General features: G+C 34.2%; 1 protein-coding gene across 4 annotated transcripts in view; it reads right to left on the bottom strand.

Moving 5' to 3' along the window:
- Positions 1-23,533, bottom strand: part of LOC131800348 (RING finger protein nhl-1-like) — a 163,285-nt gene extending 139,752 nt beyond the window's left edge. For 2 of the 4 annotated variants that reach the window (XM_059120403.1, XM_059120405.1), the window contains exon 1: positions 23,259-23,524. The gene's annotated coding sequence lies outside the window, so the exon portion shown is untranslated. Of the gene's footprint in view, positions 1-23,258 lie in introns of all 4 variants that reach the window. The other 2 variants (XM_059120407.1, XM_059120406.1) reach the window with 2 other exon arrangements.
- Between the last annotated feature and the right edge of the window lie 1,556 nt (positions 23,534-25,089).

Raw genomic sequence — 25,089 nt, 5'->3', positions numbered from 1 at the left:
TGGACAATACATCCTAAGACAGAAAATTTTTTGTGCAGGTCAACGTCTTCCTATAGCCCCCATATAACGGTTACTTCCGATATTCGGTATTTTGACAATTTTAGCGACATTATTCACCGGAAATGTTTCACATTTGGTATTTAACATTTGTTATTGGTACTACAGCCTATGACAAAAAATTTTATATGCATGTCCACGTCTTCGTATAGCCCTTAAATAACTGTATCTCCCTATAGTCGGTATTTTGACAATTTCAGTAAAATTATTCATCGGAATCATTTCAAATTTTGTACTGGAAGCTCCTAATGGGTACTACAGCCTATGACAAACATTTTTGTATGTAGGTCCAAGTCTTCGTATAGCCCCCATATGACGACACATCAAGATATTTGGTATTTTCTTGATTTCAGCAACATTATTCACCGGAATTGTATCAAATTTCGTACTGAAAGATCCTAATCGGTACCACAACCTAAGACAGAAAATTGTCCGTGCAGGTCCACGTCTTCTGTACCTCCCGATACCCCGTATTTTCATGATTTTTGCGACATTATTCACCGTAATTGTAACAAAATTCGTATTTGAAGCAGATCTCGTTACCATACCACCTGGAAAGCAAGTAAGAACTACTCTGGTCAGACACTCTAGCTTAGCATTATCTCCTTTATAAAACGACAAGTGGTTTGCAGCCCAGGTTTAAATTTAATGCTAGGAGCGCCGTTTGACTGTTTACAAAAATTCCTATTGAGTTTGGTCTGTGGTCTTGTAGAAAAGTTAACCTATGTAAACATCAGACGCTTCCTGGAATCTTATCGAAAATTTGGAAAATTTGGTATTTAAGTTTTAAATGCTAATAAAGTACTTTTCACTATAACTTGATTGATACATAGCAAGTCCCCTTTTCTACAATTAAGCTATATACCCATTGAATGAACAACAGGTAAGTTGTGATAAATATTTTTTGCAGCACAAAATAACTGAAAACTTCTAGTTTAATTTAATTTACGAGATTATATCACACTAACGAGATTATTTGTGTCAAAATTACAAAAACAAACAACTGATATAATTGCATTACAACAAACATGTTTTCAACATTCATTTAATACCCTCAAAATACTGTAACACATCAGCAACTTTTCACTGGATTTCATTGGCTTCGACATACACACACACATGACTCACAATTACATGTCCAAACACAAAATGCTGCATCGCCCCTCTGTAAAAATGCTAACAACTACAACTCGGCATAATAGCCAATTATGATTACTGGAAAATTCACAATTTCATTTTGTCATTTTGTCCAGCGCAAATGTTACGAAGCCGGGCAAAACAATGTGAATTAAAAGGCCTCGGGTTAAACTCAGCTGCCATTCAAGCGTGTGCCCTCAAAATGCACATTCCAGCAGAGTAATTAATGGTAAACAGGATATTTCGAGCAGAAAGGATTAACCAAACAATTGTTGAATTGTTTTTGGCTTGTGGCCACAACAGTAACCAACAGAACAACCGGACCAACCAAACGACCGACCGACCCACCCATCCATCACGCTAACAGTACCAAAGGACTTTAAAGAGCCACTGGAGTAGAGAAAGTAAAGTGGAGGCGGGGGCGAGACGGAAAAGTAATGATATTTGTTTCAAACACAATTACCTGCAATTACTTTTTTACGCCCACCTCGTCATTTTTTCCGAGGTTTTTTTTGTTTCGTTTCTTTCTTTGGGGTAACCGTGACTAAAGTTCTTATTATTTATTGTTTGAAGTTTATTTCGCCACGAAGAGCAATTTACAATAGACGATATACCTTTATGAATGTATGTGTGTATGTATGTATGTGTCGAAGTAAAGTCATAAAAAACTGAAATTATTTTTTTTTTCTTTTATGCGTTGAATGCATGTGATTTTTCAGTGGGATAATCAATCATTGTCATAAGGGATGTGCAAAGGATATAAGAGAGAGATTTAATTTCTGTCCATCAATCAACTGGGAGTGCATAAAAAACATATTCACACTCTGTATTAAATTACCATTACTAGTATTGTTGTTGGATGGAAAAGTTTTCGCATAAAAAGCGATGGCACGAAGGTAAAACAATAATATTGTTTTCCTTGCGTACCCTTCAGGATGGAATGGAGGGTATATAAAAGTTGTCATTGGGTTGGAAACTTTGGGAATAATTTTATTAGACTTGGTGATTTCAAACAGAGTAAAGCTCACAGCCGAGACATGTCTGTAAGCTGTTTGTGTGGATAAAGTGGACATTGGTTACCTTGCAAAGAGATAGAGAGAAATACCAACAGAGAGAGAGAGAGAGAGAGCAAAAGCTGTGCGATCCGCATGACTCATTCAAAGACAATGTAAACAAACTACCTTTTACAAGATCTCAATGGCCACTCAATGCGGAAACTTTTCCGTAAAAGAGCAATAGTTTCGTGACCTACGTTGCACGTAGCGCAGCCTTTTTGAAAGTAAACTTTATCCACATTAATACCATTCAACTACGACCATAGGAATCATTACTGATTTGTCTATAGTGCAATACATGTATGGCCCCACCCGACCATAAACCACACCTTACAGTCATACGTTGATAGTTCGAACCTATATAATTTAAATTTGGCATATTCTAATATTTCAATGAGACTTATTTTAGATGCAAAACGGTCTGACTCCATCTAGTAGTTCACCACAAATAGTAACAATTTTGAACAAAAATACCTCTCGCGATTAGTAAAATCATTATCCGATTTTCTTCAAATTTTGCACACCCAAATATTTTGATGTATTTAAGACCAATATTTTGGTCCACTCCTTCTTGTCCCTTACAAGCAAAAGTACAATAATTTTCAAATAAAAGAAGAAAAAAAAGCAGCTAAGTTCGGTCGGGCCGAACTTTTAATACCCTTCCAACATGTGGAACAAATTTAGAAATTAAAATAAAAAATAAAATCAGTTATATTGGGGTCTCCGATGAGAAAACATTCGTTTGTCCAGCAGTTTGTTAACAAACAAAATGATCGTGTTTAATTGTCAAAGATGTCAGCAGAAAATGTGCAACTTCGGTTGGCCACCAGAACTCAAGCACCGGCAATGGTGATGGTGTAGGCCGCCATAACAGCCGATGGTCGCTCTCCGCTAATATTAATCGACCATGGCATTAGAATAAATGCCGAATATTATCGTGAAAATATTCTGGAGGGTGTATTAAAGCCTTGGGCACGCAAATATTTTGGCAGCAGATCTTGGACATTCCAACAGGACTCAGCGCCATCGCACTCAGCACGCGCCACCCAAGAATGGTTACAAAATGAGGTTCTTCGCTTCATTTCCAGCGCACAATGGCCACCAAGCAAGCAAGGTTGGCATTCAAAAATACCAAAGTGTCGATCTCCTCCAAAATATAGCAGATTAACTTTCGGGCAGCGTGTGACGGTTTCATTGGCCGTTTGAAAGCCATAATTCGTGACAAAGGTGACTAATTCGAAGAAATCTAAACTTATTCTAAAATTTGATGATATTTCCGACATTTTTTGCTTTCATTCAATAAAATTAAAAAAATATATAAAATTATGGCGTTTAATTTTGTTGCAATTTTTCTATCACACCCTGTTTACACATTTCTCTTTCATGGGGTGAAGTGATTAGAAAGAACTTCTAGTATGGATTTTGACACAATTCCATTGAAAACTGTAGCTAAAATCATCAAAATACCAAGTATCGGAAGGTACCGTTATATGGTGGATATTCGATCTCGTGAACCTATATAGACAATTCTCTTCTAGGGGGTAAAGTACTCAGAAAGAACTCCTTGTGTGGATTTTCAGACAATTTCATCAAAAAAAAATTGCCTACAATCATCAAAATACCGAATATCGGGAGGTACAGATATATGAGGGATATACGATATCGTGGGCCGATATAGCCCATCTTCGAACTTGACCTATTTTCCCGAGTTTCTTCAAACTTTCCACACTCCAAAGTAGTTGTTCACATTTGAGCTAGTGTGAAAATGGAATATATCGTTCCACTCGTTTTGAGATTTCTCCCATAAAACTTACAAATAATTGCATTTTGTTAGTAATTGTTGTTCTCTCGAATGCGAGAACCAATTTTATTTCTTATTTATAAAAGATCTATGGTTCATGGTTACCCTGAAATAATACGATTACTCCAAACACCCATGTAAATTATAGTCCATAAGCGACATGGTCTACACTCTTCTCAGATGTAATTAAACATTTTAATTGTAATTTGAGAATTATATTTGTAATTCGAATCATTCGAATTGTATTTCAAATGATTTCAATTGAAATTCGAAAATTCCAATGCTAATTCTAATTTTTCCAATTTTAATTCGAATTATTTCATTTGTAATTCGAATTATTCGATTTTTAATTTGAATTTCTCTAATTGTAATTTGAATGATTCAATTTGTAATTCAAGTGGAATAATTTGAAATAAAAATGGAATAATTTGAATTAAATTTGGAATAATCGAATTAGAACTAAAATAATTCGATTTACGAAATACACGCAATAACTCTATGGTAAACCCCAAAAGTTTACCTACAAAAACAACAACTTTATGTACAAACGATAAAACACAAACACTTGTCAGTACTTAACTGAACTAGAACATCTTTTTTTTAAAATGACATGGTCCATCGCTGCATTACATGGTACAATGTTGCAACTAGTCCATAGCTGCTGCAATGGATCACGAGTTCAGAACTATTTACAGGGTATAGCTACTTTAGCGAATACTGCTTTCATTTCGAAACATGTATTTAAAACTGTCAGGGAGTATATTAGCACATACTAAGCGGCTAAGGCTAGAATTTTGTGAGGTTCAACTTTGGGGCGTAGATGCGGGACAAATAAAAAACTTCGCCTAGCAATTTGTTTGAAAATCCTAAAATCGACTTCTCTTCGTAGTAAATAATTCTTTCGATGCGGCCGTACTGCATTCTCTTTTAACTTCCTTATTTATTATTTACAAACCGGCTTATATTTTTTTCATTCAATGTCGTTGGTGTTCACCGTAAGAGAAAACAAATAAAACTAAATTAAAACTACAAAACAACTGAAGTAAAGTTAAAATTTGTAATTACCGCAAATTAATTGTGATGAAAGGAACACTATTTTAATTCAATTGCACATATTTCCCGCCAATTCATTTCATTTATTCATTTGTCTTTTCCCACACTTTTTTATTGTCCTTTGCATAGCGTTGATGCTGCTGCTGCCGCCATCTTTTCAACTGGTCCAGCATATTTTTAACAATATTTGCCACTGGACCTTAACAACTGACTAACTGACTGACGTTGTTCATAAATGTTGATGAGGTTTTATGAAGACGGCGAGTACCAGAATGAGATACGGATAAGGAAAAATATAGCAAAACATTAACAACTCTCTCCGGAAGCCAATTAAAATTCGTAATTCTTAAACAGTCATTAAGACTAAAAACTTTTACTACGAAAGAAAGTTTAAATGAAATGTTAAGATAAATGGATAAAAGTGTAAAATGTATACACATACATACACACAACAAATTATCGAAAATATTTCTGGGTTTCCCTGGAGTTGTAATACCTATTTCATCATTTTGTTAAAAGAAAATTGGGTAAATCAATGGAAATTAAAATTGGCAATTACAAAGAAAGTTAGTAAAATTAGCGTATAGTTTGGTCGGGGCGAAGTTTGATACCCTACACCACTTGGCTAATTTAGTAGAGCAATTAAAAGTTTTTATGGGAGAATTCCATCATACACGCTATAATTATAATTATAATTATAATTATAATTATAATTATAATTATAATTTAAAGTTCAAAGGACTAAACATGCCGAAGCATTTGTATCTTTTAAATACGGACTTGTATTGACCATTTGGTGCACAATTAATTTGAAATCGGATAAAGATATATATGGGAGCTATATCCAAATCTGAACCGATCTCGATCAAATTTGGCAAACATATTTCTGAGCTGTATTGAGGGTAACAAATATAACAAATCGGATGAACAATATATATGGGAGCTATAGCTATATCTGAACCGATCTTCACCGAATTTGACATACTAGCTTCTAGCTTCTAGGACAAAGTTATATATGGGAGCTATATCCAAATCTGAACCGATCTTGATAAAATTTGGCAAAGATATTTCTGAGCTGTATTTCACATATTTCCCTGAACATCGTTGTTACGGGGTGCATATTACGGCTGTGGGAAACAAATATAACAAATCGGATGAACAGTATATATGGGAGCTATAGCTATATCTGAACCGATTTCGATCAAATTTGGAAAATTTTCAGCCTACTTTGGTTGTATGTGCAAAATTCCATACTATTCGGGCTGATATTACACGTTTGGTGCACAATAAAATGCAAATCGGACGAAGATATATATATGGGAGCTATATCTAAATTTTGACCGGTTATCTCCAATTGCAATAGGGTTGATCCTTGGGCCTAATTGGGCTATTTGATTTTGTGATTTTACGCCTTTAGACTAATATGAGAATATGTTAAAGCTCTTGTATATATGTAAAAGCCCGCTTCATTTGCAAAACGTCGTAGAATGTTCGATAGGGGTGCAACATTTTGTAGATCTCCTATACAGCGGTCTCCTATAGACCGGTCCCGAACGTGAAATAAAATCTGCTTATTATGCCATCAGGCATATGGTTATCATTTGATACATTTAGTCGACGCAGGAGTGTCCGCCCGTCTGTGTGTCAACTGCTTCTGTTACCTCTCCCACAAAAGTTTAAAATTTTCAAAAGTTCATAGAAAGTAAAAGGATCATCTGATTGCAAATCATAATATTTTGATCTGTTCTAGATCAGGTGCGAAAATGGACAATATCGTTCTACTCCATCAAGTACATCCCTCACAAAGGGTCAAATTTTGAATAACACTGTGCAACAAAATTCAATCTATATTAATAAAAGTGTGAAGTAAATGACTGATTGACTGACTTAACGTTACATTTACGCACAGACGAACCGGCTGAAGCTAAATTCTTGAAATTTTAGGTGAACGTCAGTCTTGATCCGAAGACGTCAGTATAGCTAGAACTCCTAAATTAAGATTGAGGGTACGAAATGTACTAAAATATACTACATTGGGTACCATTTCATTTTATGTGAACGGTTAGAGCAAAAAGCTTAAAAATTGGAATGGGAATCAAGATTAAGGAGTACAGTCCACGCAAGGAGGTAGTTTTGGAAATGTGTACTCATGCATGCGAAAAGTACTAAACGGTACTAAATTTGAACTTGGAGGAACGGGTAGGGCTGGAATTCTGAAATTTAAAATTAAGATTACTGGCTTGAGATATGGAGGAAGTTTTAAAAATGTGTATTTATGTGCACGAAAAGTAGTAAGTGGTAGTAAGTGTACAATTTCGATTTGGGTGAGTTGGAATTCTAAAATTTAAAAAGAAGGTTATTATTGCTATTAGGACAGAGGAATGTAATACTTTTGGAAATTCGTACTTATGTAATGGTGCTGCATTTGGTACTATTTAAATTTCGGGTGAAACAATAGAGCTAGAATTCTGAAATTTGGAAATTAGATTACTATTGCACTGAACGACTGAGGTATGTAGGTAGTTTTGGAAATTAGTACTTATGTGAACTCATTGGTACTCAATTTGGTATAATTCAATTTTTGGGTAAACAGGTAGAGTTGAAATTCGGAAATTAAAAAAAAAATTTTTTTTGGACTGTATGATGTGGGTATTGTGAAATTTGGTACTTAAAGGTATTAAATGGTACTAAATTTGGTACAATTTGGATTTGGGTGAACCAATAGATGTGATTCCCTGAAAATTGCAAATAATAATACTGTCGGAGTCCAGAATTGGGATACGTAAGTAGTTTTGGAAATTTGTACTTATATGTACTAAAGTTTATTAAATTTGGTACAATTTGGATATAGGTGAACCGATAGCACTGGAATTCTGAAATTTGGAATTAAGATTACTTTTGGAGTGTAGCATTTGGATATGAAGGTAGTTTTCGAAATGTGTACTGTATGGAACTAAATTTGGTACAATTTGTATTTAGGCGAATACTGAAATTTGAAATTGGGATTACTGTGATAGTGAATGTAGGAAGGGTATGAAGGAAGCTTTTGTAAATTTGAAGCACTAAAAAGACCTAACACCAACTGTTGGAACGAATCTAAAATTTAAAGATGTACTTTTCGCAGACCAAGTAGCCGTAGTAGTAGTTTTAACTTTCAGATTATGAAAGTCGAGCTCAAAAAAGTAGACATTCGTATCGGCGTTTTGAAAGTTTACATCGGCAACCAAAACCAAGCAACCAAAATAGACAGGAATTTTCCCCCTCTTCAAGACTTTTGGAAATTTCAAGATTAAGATTCCTTGGAACCCGTGCATTTTAGAAATATAGTGTATTCGGCAATATTACAAATAAAAATACGAGGAATATTTTGGTCGAAAATTTTAACCCTCCAACGAAATAACATAATATACCCTTTCTGGGGTATATTATGGTGGACATATGTAAGAAATTAACATTTTAAAGTTTTTTTTGGACCCCAACACAATCATTTACATAAGCGTCGTTTTAAATTTAAGTACGCAGTGGGTGTTCAGAAGTCCTCTAAAATGGCGCTTAAAAAATTAATGGACCCCATTAACAAAGTCTAAATATGAAAAGCACAAAAAATTGACAATGAAAAAAAAAATTTTTACAAATTAAACCAAAAAATTCCTTTCTTTTCTTTTTTTTTCATGCAAATTCGAATTCTACGAAATACCTCTGAAAATGGTACTTCATTTTTCACCTACATTATTTTACCACTTAATTAGGTTATAATTTTTCTTTCATTGTTTGTGTTGCGCTGTGTGCGTGCCTGTGTGTGAAATGCGTAAAGTATGCGGCTTTGTTTTCTTTCCGCAATGCTTTCGACAATGAGCGACAAAAATTCTTGAAAAGTATTTCGGGCATTGCGTGGGCAGTGTAACATTTGTTCACACTTCCTTTGTTTTGGGGCTATTGCTTTAGTTTTTTTTTTCGTTTCATTTCTTTGCTTTACTTATTTACTTTTCTGATATTCTATTTAGGCATTTACACATGTATGTGTATGTTGGCATGTGAGTGTGTGTGTCGCCCTGCCTGTCTATGTTTGTGTATGGGGGAATACTCATTATATTTGCTTTTGTGATTTGCGTTTTTGTTTTGTAAACTTTTGTTGTCTTTTGGTTTACTTGTGGTGCTTTTTCTTTGTTAAGAAAAATCACCAAAGTAAACACACACTCACACCCCGTTTTATTAATGTTTGCCGGAATCTTTTTCTCACAAGTTTTTATTTGTTTACCGGAAATGAAAATCTCACTCGGAGCTATTTTGTTTGGTTTGTAATTGATAGCATACTTTTAGGCATCCCTTTCACCGCAATGTTGAAATTTCTAAAGGAAGGGATAGTTTTAGAATAGCCTCCATTAGGGGGTTATTGACCATCATGTATGTGTTAATTAAGATTGGTATATTTACATTGGCAATTTTTGCTGAAATAAACAAGGTCTGCTGCAAGCCACAGGTCATTCTGCAAAAATTACTGAACTTCGGTGTGTTGGTTTTCTCAGAAAGAGTTCTCCAGTGTCTTTAATTTTAAAAAGTATAACCACAATTCAACGCAGGATTTATTATGAATACATTAGATTATGAAATCGTAAATACAAATTCAAGTAAACTTGGCTAAAAAATGCTTCAAATCGAATGTTACCTTTATAAATAAGTGAATCTTAATTGAGGCAAATGCCAACATTCAAGTTAACCCTGTCCCAAATCTTTCAGATCTAAAAGATTTTTCAAAACTTTCTACCACACCCTAAAATATCCTAAGGTGGGTCACACAATAGTATTATAGACCCAACAAACCCTCCTTACCTATCAAGGTCTAACTAGGATCTAGTGTGCTTGTCTTCCTCAATGTTTGTAGTATCGAAAATGGTTCACATTTAGGTATAGTCCCAATTAAACGGGAACTCTTGAACATTTCGGGTTCTCAGTGCGCATTTAAACTTATCTCAAAAATATTGAATATGGTATAGCTCCGAATTTAGGGAATTTAAAGGTATACGATTTGACAATAAATAATTCAGATATAGCTATAGCTCCAAAATATACAGGGTGAGATGAAAACCAGCAACCAATTTCAGGCTGCTATCATTTCTAAGCCACTCGTCCGACAGCTGTTAAAATTATTCCAGGGACAGCTCATTATATATCACAAATAGTCGAACAGGTCAATTCTGACCGTTACGTAGATGCCGATAGTAAATATATCGATTATTTATAGAGAAACATATGCAATGTGTATATACAAAGGAAGAGGATGTTAGTTAAAATGCTTATATCTCAAGAATGGCTGGACCGATTTGGACAAATCTTGTCAATTCAGAATGCCCTCTTGACATAAAAGTATAAAATCTAAAAAAATCACATAAAAATGTTCCAATAAATATCTTAATATAGATTTTGTAGTATTTTGTGACATATTTTTATTTTTTCCTATTTTTTATCGCATGCGAATTTTTCAATTTGACTTAAATTATTTTGTAATATTTTTTCACCTTACAACACAGGTTGGGGATATTATAAAAGTATTGCAAATATCGTCCGATATAGGCCTATTGTTTTCAAAGATGTCCGCAATATATTAGGGGGTTGAAAATGTTCCTGATTTTACAGCCGTTATAAAGGTCACAAATAGACACGAAATCTCGCATAAAGTTAGAGTTAGGACAGCGGGTACAATGAATGGACCACTAATTTTGTGTGAAAAAGTACCAGCATTACTTAGAGGCGATATACGAAATACACAAAAGGCGAATTTCTGATAGATGAGTCTAAATTTGGAGATACAGAGGGGCTTCGTGCTTTTGGAGATGATTGCAAAATATTTAGGGCTTCAAATTCACCAAAAACAGAAATGTTTTTCCGATCACACAATTGAAGCCAATCGACACGCCTGTGAAGAGAGTTAAGGACAGGGAAAAATTCTAGCATTTTGGATGACCATTGGATTCTATTTATCTGTAAAATGGACTACAACAACTAACAGCCCGACGGAGTGCATAAATGTTGGGCAAATGTCCCTAGTCAAAATCCCAATTTCAAAAGCGAAATCTTCCAATATGGACTTGGACATAAGGGGGCTTCTAACATATTGTAGTGTTGTAGAGTATAACATAGTCGGACCCGCACGACTATAGCCTTTTCTTACTTGTTTATTTATAAAATTAATGGTATTTTTTACGTTACATATTAAGTATGTAAATCTTTTTTTGGACAGAAACCTACAATGAAATTTGATCTTGAATAATTCTTACTTTGATACATTTCCCAAAAAATGATGCACAAAGGGAGATTTTGACTCGGATTGAATACGTTTAAAATTAACAGTGCACAAAATCAAAGACATAATTTTCACTTTTAGTACATACATTTTGAATGCATTTTCATAAAAACTATTGTACATAGATATTAAATTTATTTTGAGATTTAAAATGAAAATTTGTGGTGTCAACTCGAAAAAAGTCCGATGAAAAACTGATCACAAAATAATGGAAAATTGTTGTTTTTTTCAAAACAAAAAAAAAATACAAACATTTTTTTGGTATACAGTGAAAATAGAGATTTATTTTCTTTGCTGACATATAGTAAATTTTGGTCTTTGACGTCATGTAAATGTCTGCAATATAGCATCATATTAGAAGGATGCAAACATTTGCACAAACTCACAAAAATTACGGTTTTAATGCTAAAATTTGTTTTTTATATAATTATATGAATTTCTGACGTTTAGATTAAATTTTGACTTTTGACGTCTTCTATGACCTATAATAGAATGTTATGACAAATATGTTATGAAAAAAAATTAGTTCAAAATCGATTCTCCATATTTTTATCTACAATATTACCAAATACACAATATACCTAAAGTGAACGGCTTTCAAAATCTAAAAATTTCAAAAAGGGTGGAAGAGGCGGGACTTGCCTCCTCTATTTAGGTTACTTAACGTAAACTTTCAAAACGGATATACAAGATCCTTCCTTTTTAGCTCTATTTTCATAATTTGCTAGATTTTTGATTTTGCCCGTGGTTTTTTGAAAAATAGTGACATTGGTCACACAGAACATATCTCAATTCTCTCTCTACTTTGTTTCTTGCAGATAATACCGTTATTAGAACAGATAGACATAGGTAAACCAAAAAGAAATATGCTTATGTTTAAAACTTTGAACAGTAAGGGCTTTTATCCACTGAGAAACCAAAATACAAAATTACGGATAAATCGGCTAGGTATTACATCTAAATCGGTTGGTACCTTCACATAAAATATATTCCAAATTTAGATTGATTTAATCATATTTAATTAAATCAAGCTCATTTTAATAGACATTAGTATAGGTAAATATGTTATGCTGTCATAGTTGTATATTTTCAACTTTTGCAAACGGAATGACAAGAATTAAATACTCTTCATCTAATTGGGAAAGGTATGATAAACTTAAATATTTTTCATTTCTAAATGTGAGCTATTAAAAAAGAATACTCTTTCAAATGACTTCGAAAATATACTGCCAAAATAAACAGTAGAAACTGCTATAATAAAATTATGATATTTATTTGAAAAATTGACTAAAAATATATTAAAATTATCTCACATCTATGAATAGAATGAAATCATTAATGGCGCTCTTCTCTATTTCATGCCATTAAAAAACACTCTCGAAAAATACTCTCTATTTCCCTCTCATGAAAACACGAGTCACTTTTTTCGCAGCCCAACGATCAATTTATTCAAATCGATAATGAAACAAAAACACATAAACAAAAGGTAGAAAATATACACTTAAAACATCAGGTATGAAAGAGAAGAAAAAAAATCTGAAAAAATAAAATTAAATACTAAAAGAAAAAGCAAAAAAAAAAAAAAAACACAATCCTCGAGGAGCACATTTCACCACTGAGAGAAAGTAAGCAAATCACTTAAAGAAAATTCTCACATGATCATCTTAGTCACCGGTGGGGGACACAACAATTTAAGAAGAAAAAAAAAAACTAAACAAACCACGCAAATGAGAGGCAAGAAAACCAAGTTAGAGATGAGCAAATGAAAAATCGACAAAAGAAAAAAAAGTTGGACATAAAGCAACATAAAATTTGTTACTGAAAATAAATTCGTCTAAAAATAAACATCCCGAGTAGTAATACCGCCTGTCACCTTTTCATATGGCTTGGCATTAAATAGTGTTGGCGATATGGCTCGTGATGCATATAAGAGAAAGTTGAAATACTGTCATATGTCAATAATTATATGCTGGTGATATTTAAAAAACAAGAAGGCAAAGACTATAGTCGAGGGGGCCGACCATGTGATGCCCTACAACTCTACAATATGGTAGAAGTCCCCTTATGTCCAAATCCATTTTTGGAAGATTTCGCTCTTGAAATTATGTCAAACCAGAGACATTTGCCCAATATTCATGGACTTCGTCGTTGTGGTCCATCCCAAAATGCTAAACTTTCTTCCTCTTCCCAGGCAAAATTCCGTGTCGTATGTTTCAATTATGTGACCAGGAAATTTTTTGTTTGTTTTTGGTTAATTTGAACCCATAAATATTTTGCGATCATCTCCAAAAGCAAGAGGCCGCTCTGTATCTCCAAATTAAGATTCATCTATATGATTTGCTTGTCTATGATATTTGGCTATATTCGCCAAGGAAATCAACATAAAAGCCAGAAGTTCGCCTTTTGTGTATTTTGGATATCGCCTGTAAGTTATTTTCAACGTTTCGGTAGGGGTCCATTCTACCCGCTGTCCTAAACTCTGGCGAGATTTCGTGTCTTTTCATTTCTATTTGTGACATTTATAAAGGCTGCAAAATCAGGAACATTTTTAGTTGAAGGTCCATTTTAACCCCTAAATATATTGCGGACATCATTGAAAACAATAGCCCTAGCCCTTCTGAGCCTAATCCTACCCTTGTGAAAATTTTCGTGAGGATCGGACGATAATTACAATCTGTATATAATAACCCCAACCTGTGTTGTAAGGTGAAACAATATTACAAGATATATACTTCAATATTGAAAAAATCACATGCGACAAAAATATGAAAAACTAGCTGGCCAGGTTCGCGTTGCCGGCCCGTTCTTTTAGTCTTTAATGTGTATTTTTTGAAGCCTAATTAATCACAGATCTCACTTATGCAAGCGGCACAATTTTGATTTTAAGTAATTACTTGATTGATTTGATTTATCCACCTCACACATGAAGGCAGAATGTTGTCAGAATAGCCAAAAAAATAATTTTTTGCTCCGATTACCGTTAGATGGGCATTAATTTTTTGTCATTTAAATTGTGCGGTGGAGATCCAATAAAGTCCGAATTTTTCATCATAGTATAAATCAATGACGATTAAAAAAATTTCGGTCCCGCGTTACTTTCTAATTTCGTATTTTTTTATGTTTCTGCCACAATTTCCGACTGAATGAGTCCCAGATTGACATATCGGAGTTTATTTCATATAGACGTACATCCCAAATCTACGTTCCCAACCAATATTCTCTTGGGGGTTACAAATTCAATAGAATACCAAATTTTCTTTTCTGACCACACATTGATTGGGAAAGTAGACTTGGGGGTATACTAATGTGGGGACTATACTTAAATAAATTCCTATGTGGATAATTATCTGTAAGAAGGTTTTCTACCTCAGGGTTTTTTACACCAGGTAGCCTCAAGACTGAGATGGGCCCTTTTCCGAAAAACAAAAATTTTATGAGAAGAGGTTTTCTTCCCTCTAGAAACAAAGATGTCAAATAAGGGCCAAAAAAATCGAAGAAGTGGCCAAGACCCCGAAAATACCTTAAATCATTTGATGGTGATACCAAAACGTGATCATTTTTTGCAAGGATGGTTTTTTTTTTTCTTAAATTATCAACATAAGGTTAAAATGTAGAATATACTTGAAATCGGGTTGTTCCGTTATCGGGGGTTATGACCCATATCATGACCTGCCAAAGCAATTAAAAGTATCTTGAATGTTTAGGAAAAATTTCAATTTTGCGTCCTTTATAGTCGGTATTTCACTGATTGTAGTCCCAATGTATTTTGCATTTTGAGTTCATATTGGACGAATTATTTTCATATGAAAGAAGCAGGTCCACTTTTTGAAATTAACCCCATAACGCTTTTTCGGTAATTTTAATCTTCCAGCTGAAGGTCCTGGAGTTGAAAGCTAGATGTCTATTTTATACATGAAAGATCGCCATTTAACATCTTATTGTGCACTCATTTCATTTTTTGATATTATTCATTAAGAATTGAAAACAATAAGAAATGTACACTTCAATAAAGAAAAAAGAAAGAATTGAAAAAAGAAAAAGAAAGATTTTAGAATTTTCATATCTTATTCTCTTCTGAAATAATATTATTCGTATTACCCAATGAATACATAAAATCTATAAATAACAGTTTTATCCGTTGTCGCTTTATACTACCCAAAAAACCTACACATAACATTAAAATTCCAAAAAAAAAAATAAAAAAAAAACAAGTAAGCAAAGGCTACAGTCGAGCGGGGCCGACCGTTGAATACCCTACAACACTATAATAAACGATACAGTTTATATAGGCGAGACACTCGAAAGAATTCCACAAGATATTGTGACAAATAATAAAAGAAAACCATCAGGTTTTGTTCTCTAATTTTCGAATAATAGCAACTTAAACTAATTTGCTCATTTCCAATTTATTGGTAGATTTTGCACTTAAATGGTCTTCCTAGATCTGGAACCAATATTTCCCAAAGACTTATAATCTCTCAGAAGTGGCAAAAGATTAACATTTATTATTGGTTTTTGACTGAAACGCATCTATATGAGATACAGCCATTTGACTATATTCTTCAACGAAATCAGCATTAACGAAATAGTCAGAAGTGCGTCTTTCCTGTATTTGTGAATTCTCCAAAAAGTCACTGGAATGGACATTTTCGTATTTTGTCTACAAAAGTTGGCAAACTATTTCACACATTGAATATTTTTGGATGGTCATCCAAAACTTTTGCAATGTCCAGTAACCCCCATTCATATGTGCGTGAGGATCGGGCAATAATTACGACCTGCTGACAATTTTGCAGTTTTTGGTCCACTCCAACCCCTAAATATATGACGATCATCTCCAAAAAGAGTAGGCTTCTATTCTGACCCTCATCTGATCCCCATGCAAAATTTCGTAAGGATCGGGCCATAAATGCGATCTGTATATGATATCCTGGTATCCTAACTACTTAGTTTTGTTAGCTGTAGAAATATTACCAAATGTTTAATTCAAAATGAAAATATGCCAAAAATATGACAAAATTGAAAAAATATGAGAAAATTTAAAAAAATCAATATTTTCATCTTTAGAGAGATGTTTTTATGCGATTTTTTTAGACGTTTTTTCTTTCCTGTCAAGAGGCCATTCTGAATTAATGAGAACTGTCGAAATCAGTTCAGCCGTTCTCGACATATAAGACATCTTTCAAGCATATCTTCTTTGGTAGACATATATATCGCACATATTTTGCTATATATCCGTTTTGTTGGATGTTAACATCAATGTAAAGATCAGGAGTAACCTTGTCATGGCTTTGTGATTTTGCCGCGATTTAAAATATTCGCGGTTTAATGAAAAATTTTGAATTTTTTTAACAAAAAATATATGGTCTATTTTACCCGCTAAATATTATCCGATGACCACCCAAATTGGTAGGGTTCTTCCCCGCCCTAAACTCTAGCTACATGCGAAATTCCGCGTCGATTGGTCTATAATTGTAACCTGTAGAGCAACTGCAAAATCAGCAAATTTTTCAGTTTTTGGTCCATTTCAACCCCTAAATATTATGCAATCCTCTCCAAAAGAAATAGGGTTCTATTCTGACCTTAACCCCACCTACATTTTAAATTTCGTGAAGATCGGGCCATAATTGCGACCTGTAGAGTGATTACAAATTAACATGGACAGACGGACAGACGGACGGACGGACATACATAGCTAGATCGACTCAGCTCGGCGAGATAGAAAGATCCATATATACTTTCCTATGTGGGAAATCAATATTTCGTGGTGTTACATAATTTTTCGCCCAATCAAACTTATAATACCCTCAACACATAGTGTTGTAGGGTATAAAAACACAAATGTACATTCGAAAATAGTAAGTCAAAATGGAAAAAATATGCAATATAAAACATTACTATTGTACATTTTAAAAGTCAAAATGAAAATGTTCAAATTTCACATCTTTACGCGATTTTTTTGGATTTTATCTATTTCTTAAAAGAGACAATTTCGATTTTGTGTGAATCGTTAAAATCAGATCAGCGGTTCTTGAGTTATAAGCGTAGCAATTAACACAACTTTATTTGATATATATAGATAGATTAGAAGTATGCGTGGTTAGTTCCTCAGCCCCCAAATAAATCCCTAGGGTTGGATGGAAAGCAAACAGCATCTCGTGTAATAATTCTCAAACCGATATCTTCACTATTTTGGCAAATATAAATCGTAATAGTCGGCGTTAAAGGAGGCGTAGTCAATATTTTTTTCTTTTAAAACCTAACTCGGCGTATGACGAACGTTTGTACAAAAAATTATGCAAATCGGTCCAGCCGTTTTCAACTGATTCCGTTACCAACAAACAACAATTGATTTTTATATATATAGATAAAAAAAATTCACAAAATACTACAAAATCTATATTAATATCATTATTGGTATTTTTTATGCGATTTTTTAGATTTTATATTTTTATGCCAAGTGGGCATTCTGAATTCACAACATTTGTCAAAATCCGTCCAGCCATTCTTGAGATATAAGCATTCTAGCTAACATCTCCTTCCTTTGTATATATACATTGTATATGTTTCGCTAAATATATCCGATATATTTACTATCGACATCTACATAACGGTCGGAATTGACCTTTTCGTCTATTTGCGATTTCGTCGGTATTAAAATTATTCGCTGTTTAATGGAAAATTTGACTTTTATTTAACACAAATGTTTATGGTCTATTTCACCCACTAAATATTACCCAATGACCATCAAAATTGGAAGTCTTCTGCCCAGCCCTTAGCTCTAGCCCCATGCTAACTTCCGCATCGATTGGTTAATAATTGCGACCTGTAGAGCAACTGCAAAATTCAACCCTTCAATGTTTTAACTCCTAAATATTATGCGATCATCTTCAGGCTTCTATCCTGGCCCTAGCCCCACCTCCATTCTAAATTTCCTGAAGATCGGGCCATAATTGCGACCTGATGGACGGATGGACATGTATCGCTAGATCGACTCAGCTCGGCGAGATAGGAAGATCCATCTATACTTTCCTATGTGGAAAACCAATATTTCGAGGTGTTTCATAATTTTTGGCCCAATCGAACTTATAATACCTCCAACACAAAAAATTAACATTTTCCCAATAGAAATTAAAAAATATATTTTTTTCCTAATTACGTTAGACAGATTTAAACACTCTTCATGTCTACATTCATTCTATGATTTCGCAGATACATATGTATAATTAGTGATAATATCGCCACTAACCAACCAGCCAATCAATGACATATTGAAGTGTCATTGCTTGTATGCACACACAAATAAATATCTTGTCTAGATGTCTATACGTAATTAAAGCCATCAATTTGATTGATTTTCTCCACACATCGGAACATATGCAACATCTGGCAAGGTTCGTTTAACAAATTTTGCACATTAATTAAAATATTTCAGCATAAAGGTTAATGCGCCATTTGGTGCCAGCTGTAGACACTCGGTCGTCCCCACTTATTTGTATATGGAAGTGTGTACCACACAAATATGGCATCCGTCAAATGACAAATATTGAGTACAAATATAACAGACGATTACCCAATTACCGGCACAGACTCCAAAACATGAATATGAATATTCGTACATAATGCATTTCATTAACTTTGCCCCACATTTTTGCGGGTAATTAATTCAGTTCGACACACTAAATTAGGAAAATCGATTGACATTTTAGTAGGAAGAATAATTTCCATCAAATATTAAGATTAAATACATTGTCGAAATTTTGAGACAAAATTTGTGTAGAAAATTTAAATACAACAAGTAAAAAAGTAGTAAAATTCGGGCGGGTCAAACTTTTTATACACTCCACCGTTTGGAAAGTAAGGAGAGGGGCTATAGACAATTTTGTTGACCGGTATAAAAATTGTTCTGCCACAGGAGTAAACCCATATACAAAAACCAAATGCCTAATTTTAAGTAAATCCCTTAGAAAATTGGGCTAAGGTCGTCATAATAGTAAATACGGAAATAAAATAAGGAGCTACAATTATATGAGGACTATACGAAAACGTGGACCTATATCTAAATTAATAACCAGTAAGGAAAAGTCAAAAGTCGGGCGGAGTCGACTATATGATACCCTACACCACTATGCATATTTAGTAGAGCTCCCGTAACAAAATAATTTATTTGAAGTAGGTCATATCACCTATCAACATTTGGCTTGAGAGCAGTTATAGTTTTGTTTCAGGGGGAACTAATATATGTGAGACATATCCAATTCTGAATCCATTTTTACTAAATTGGACGGACGTTATTATACCAAATAACATTGCTATAGAGTGCATGATATCACTTCGAAATGGATTATATTAAAATGATATAATCGGAGCCGAGTTCCACAAAATGGAAAAGTACGTCCCGAAATTCATTCCATTTGGGCTGATATAAGCCATTATTTGCACAATAAACCTGCAAACGGATTAAAGATATATATGGGAGATATATCCAAATCTTAGCCGATCTCGATAAAATTTGGCAAAGGTATTTCCATACTCTATAAGATATCTGCAATCAAATATCATTATTGTCGAATGCATATTACGAAGGTCGAATGCTTCTTGACAAATTCGATCGGATGTACCAAAATTCAGGACTTGTGGACAGATATTGGTTATTTGGTGCACAATTAACCTGAAATCGGTTGAAGATATATATGGGAGCTACATCCAAATCTTAACCGATCTTGATAAAAGAGGTATTTCCGAGCTCTATAAGATAACTGGAACCAAATATCATTCTCCACACATCGTGGTGCGAATGTGAACAACTTTTCACCAAATTTGATGCACTTGCCCCTAGACTGAATTCGGTTGGATGTACCCAAATGCAGATCATTCGGACTTTTATTGGCCAAATCTGATCTGATTTTCACCAATTTCAATGGGGTTCGTCCTTGGTTCAAACAAATATTGTGTTGGAAAATTTCAGGTCAATCGGATAATAAATGTGACCTGCATTTTGTTCACAAGAAGGCATGGACTGGCGGACTGACATGAATAAACTCAGAAAGTGATTCTTTGAAGATCCTCAAAAGTAACTGTGGGCTATCTCGCTTCCTTCTCCATGTTACAAACAAATGCGCAAACCCATAATAACTTTTCGAAATTTTGCACTGGGTTCGATGTTCACGTGTAGCCTGGAAATGCGAAGCTGGTTTCGGACAGATGTACTATATTTGTACGAAAAGTACTAAATGGTACTAGATTTGGCATTAGGTGAAGCGATAGGACTGGAATCCTCAAATTTGATATAAAGCTTTCTGTTGGTATCTGGAAATGAGATATAGGGGTGGTCTTAAAAATGTGTACTATAATTGTACAAAAAGTACAGATTTGGTATTGTGTGGAGGAATAGATCTGAAATCCTGATACCTAATATAGATGTCACTGTCGGTTTTGTGGTAAAGATATGAAGGTGGTTTTGAAAATGTGTTCTGTAATTGATCGAAAAGTACTAAATAGTACTAAGATTTCTCAAATTTGATATTGGGGTTTCTGTGCCCTTACTAACGTCAAATACGATATCTCAAACAATTTCGGTGGGTATTGTACCTAAGCTCGTCAAAATACCGAATATAGGGAGATACTGATATATGGGGCCTAACGAAGACCTGGACCTGCATAGACAATTTTCTGTCACAGACTGTATTTCCCATTACGAACTCTAAGTACGTAATTTGAATAATGAATAATGACGCTTAAATCATCAAAATACCGAATTTTGGGAGGTACCGTTATATGGGGGATATACGAAGACGTGGACCTGAACAGACAATTTTCTGTCATAGGCTGTAGTATCCATTACGAATCTCAAATACCAAATTTGAAATAATTCCGGTGAATAATGTCGCTAAAATCATCAAAATTCCGAATATCGGGAGGTACCGTTATATGGGGGCTATATGAAAACGTGGACCTACATGGCCCATTTACGAGCTTAACCTGCCTACTGTATCTACTACTGTATCTCAATTCGTTCGAAAGACGGACATGGCTAAATCGACATAGAATTTTACGCTGATACCTTTGCTATTTTCTATATATTTTTCCTAAGATTAAATGGCTAATTTGAAAGAATATAACCGCAAAAGATGCATTATTGCAAGATGATTATTGTTTATTAATATTAGGAATAAACCCATTGAAATATTTTACTAAATTTATTCATTATATAGAGATGAGCTAATACGTGGACCTAAATAGACAATTTCGGCTAAAGGAAGACAAAAATAGACAATTCCAGAAAAAAGTGGACTGAAAACAGGAGAGTACAGAATTCTTGAATTTTTTTATATGGCGACTATATGCAATCGTAGGCATATTTATAAAAAAATTTTCAGAGTCATAAGTACCTAATAAGTAGTTCACATATCGGATTGCAGGCAAATCATTTGAAAATTTTGGCTAAAATCATCGAAATACCTATTATCGGGTGGTACCGTTATAAAGTGGCTGGACGATATGGTAGATCTATATAGACCATTCTCTTTCAGAGAGATAAAGTACCCGAAATGAACTTCAAACAATTCCACTGTAAAATGTGGCTATAATCATCAAAATATCGAATATCTAGAAGTACCGTTATGTGGACACTATATGATATCGTGGGCCGATATAGCACATCTTCAAACTTGTCCTGATCTGAAATTATTATTTCGATAATTTACAAATGGAGGGTATACTATGATGGAGGGTATAACAAACATTTAAGTAAAATGTTGTCCACCTTCTTCATTCCGTTCGGAAGCTAAAGGCGGACAGACAGATGGATGGATATGGAAATGCTTATTTCGAGGAGTTGCACACGAGTTGACTAAGTAATTATACCCTTTATTGTGTTGTAAAAGAAGTAAAAATATGGAATTCTAATAGCAGGTCCAAAACTAGAATATTAATTTGATAAAACATTTTCTGGGAATCGAAAATGTGTTGCAATTTTAAACAGTTAAATACATGATTGTGCCGCCACATATGGTGAACTTTCTATTTTCATCATCATTCCTCAATCAATCCCCATACCAAAGAATTAGCAGTGCATATATATAATTATATCGGATCAAAATTATACACAAAAGATTAAAAATATATTTTGTAGAACTTAATAAACCACTCCAACACTTTTCTCCGAACTCAATCCATATGCTCAAACATATTCCCCACTTGTTAATGTTTAGTTAAGAAGACTCCTCTTCCCTCCTAGTTTCGCTCCCACTAGAAGGAGAAGAGTATCGCGCGCACACATACACACACACCAATCACTTTCCCTATAAATAACAAATCACCAAACTGTAGATATATGTATTTTCAATGAGAACACAAAAACAAAATAGCATTTTTCGATTCTTATTTTAAACCAAATTCACAACAAAAATAACAGCAACAACAACAACTTGTGTACAGAAGAAAAAAAGTATTTATAAATCCCCATGAAGCGAACAACGAAAGATGAAAGAATTTCAAGATTTGTTGTTGTTGTTGTATATTTTCGTCTTCTTCTTCTTCTTCATTTCTTTCTTACTAATAAAACTGCATTTTCAAATCCAATAAATTTCATAAATTACGGTGAGTGTGTGTGACTGTGTGAAAGTGAACGTGAGTCAGGGGGATGAGCATCTGTGTGGCTGGGAAAGATCGTTTGTGTGTGTGTGCCTGCGCATACCATTGGCGTATGAGTGTACAACCAGTGAGTGTTAAGAGCAAGGCGAAATTTTATTTTTACATAATCACTTCATAATTAGCTTCAAATCTTCTTCACAAATTAACCCGATGCCTATGGAAAATTACATTAGACCACTTGCTCACATTTATCACTTACTTTTTTTCACACCCCTGGCGAGAATCCTTAGATTCCTTGTATTTCGATTTGAGAAGTTTGTTGGATGGGAAACGCATTCGAAATGCGTTCCTCAGCGCTGCACTTGGCGGAACTATCCAATTGCCGTACAATTGGATCCCGCTCGTCACGACAAAATTTGTGTCACTATTCACCAGTATTCGAACACACTTTTATATTTCGATTACACTCAGAAGAATATGAATTCCGAAACAGAATTTTTTGTAAAGAAAAATGTTTATATTTTCTTATTCGTATATGTATATTATTTTCTTATTTCTTAACGCGAGACGCGTTGATTTGAAACACTTTTCTTTTTCTTTTTATTCTTTTTTTATTTTCAGTATTCGAATAACGAACGGACACCTTGTTGTCTACCGTGGTGCACACTTCCAACAACTGATTGGGGTGATAACACACGTCGTCGCGTAACTCACGTCAAGCTCCCGATAACACACTGTGTGTATTTGCACGTTAATGCCGTCGCTGTCGCCGATGTCACCGAAGAGACAACGAACGCAACGTAAAAATTTATCGATCAAATTGTTTTCTTATTCTGAGATAAAATTCGTTAAGCGTTGCGTTTTTCTCTCGCGTTTAATGCGATTTTGTCATCAGTCGAGTCTGGCAACTCTTCCCATTCAACTTTATATCTCTATTATTTAGTCTGCCTAAGAAAAATTTGTTGTATTTCACTTTTTTCTATTTTCGACGTCTACTCGCAAGCGTCTTTCGAAGAAAAATGAATGGTTTTCCCTAACCTGTGGTATAGACGCTTACCGATTCGACCGATGGCGACGGTGAAAAACTAACAAGGCATTTTTCAGCTGCTGTTGTTATTGTTCTTGGCTGGTTGGCTGGCTGCTGCCGGCATAGATTGGCGTGCGATCTTTCACTTTGTTAACACACTCGTCTTCGAACGAACACACATACGTACATACATATATATTTAGAGATTGAAATTGTGTGAAAATATTCATTCCAAATTGGGAATCAATCGAAATCATATTGTACTAAGTGTGTACATTTACGAATGAATGTTTGTATGTTTTATTGGGCACCACACACTGTGAGCAAGTATTTTTGGTTAATTATCATCCCGGTATTTGCAGAAGGGGAGGAAACTAATTTTTATCATCAACTAAGAAAATCTTACCAACAATCATTTTGAAATATAATTATTTGTATGAAACAAGTTAAACAAGTTAAAAATGTTCAGTCGGTTTTGCCGACAGATATATACCCTCAGCCAACTTTCGGTTATTTAAATATATATTGATTTCTGTTCCGATTATTCAATTTTTGGAGTAGGTTCCGAGGGAATGGGCCAATATTGACCATATCGTATCAGAATGGAATAAAAATGATATAAATATTGCGACGTGCCAACCTTGGACTATTTTGATTACTTCCTCCACTTTGAGATGTGATAATTTTTAGAAAATGTTAAAAATTTCGTCCTTTTGTGGGGAAGTTATGAGAAGGAGTGGACCGATATATTCCATCTTAACACCAGATCTTGGGTTTATAAAAATATTGGGATGCGTACAATTTTAAGACAATCGGACTCTTACATCACATTTTATAGGAGTTGTAATTATTCAAAATGTTGACCCTTTGTGGGGGAGGTACTTGATGGAGTGAACCGATATTATCCACTTTACCTAGCACTGACGGAAATATTAGGATTTGCAAAGTTGGAACAAAATCTTATTATTTCTTCTCTTTCTGTGCAGAAATATTTTTTGAATGTTTTGACCTTTTGTGGGGGAGGTACCAAAAGGAGTGGACCGATGTATTCCATCATGGCACC

This window comes from Musca domestica, unplaced genomic scaffold, assembly GCF_030504385.1.
Source record: "Musca domestica strain aabys unplaced genomic scaffold, Musca_domestica.polishedcontigs.V.1.1 17, whole genome shotgun sequence".
Classification (NCBI taxonomy): Eukaryota; Metazoa; Arthropoda; class Insecta; order Diptera; family Muscidae; genus Musca; species Musca domestica.
Note: the sequence above shows the minus strand (reverse complement) of the source record. Positions and strands in the feature narration are given on the sequence as shown.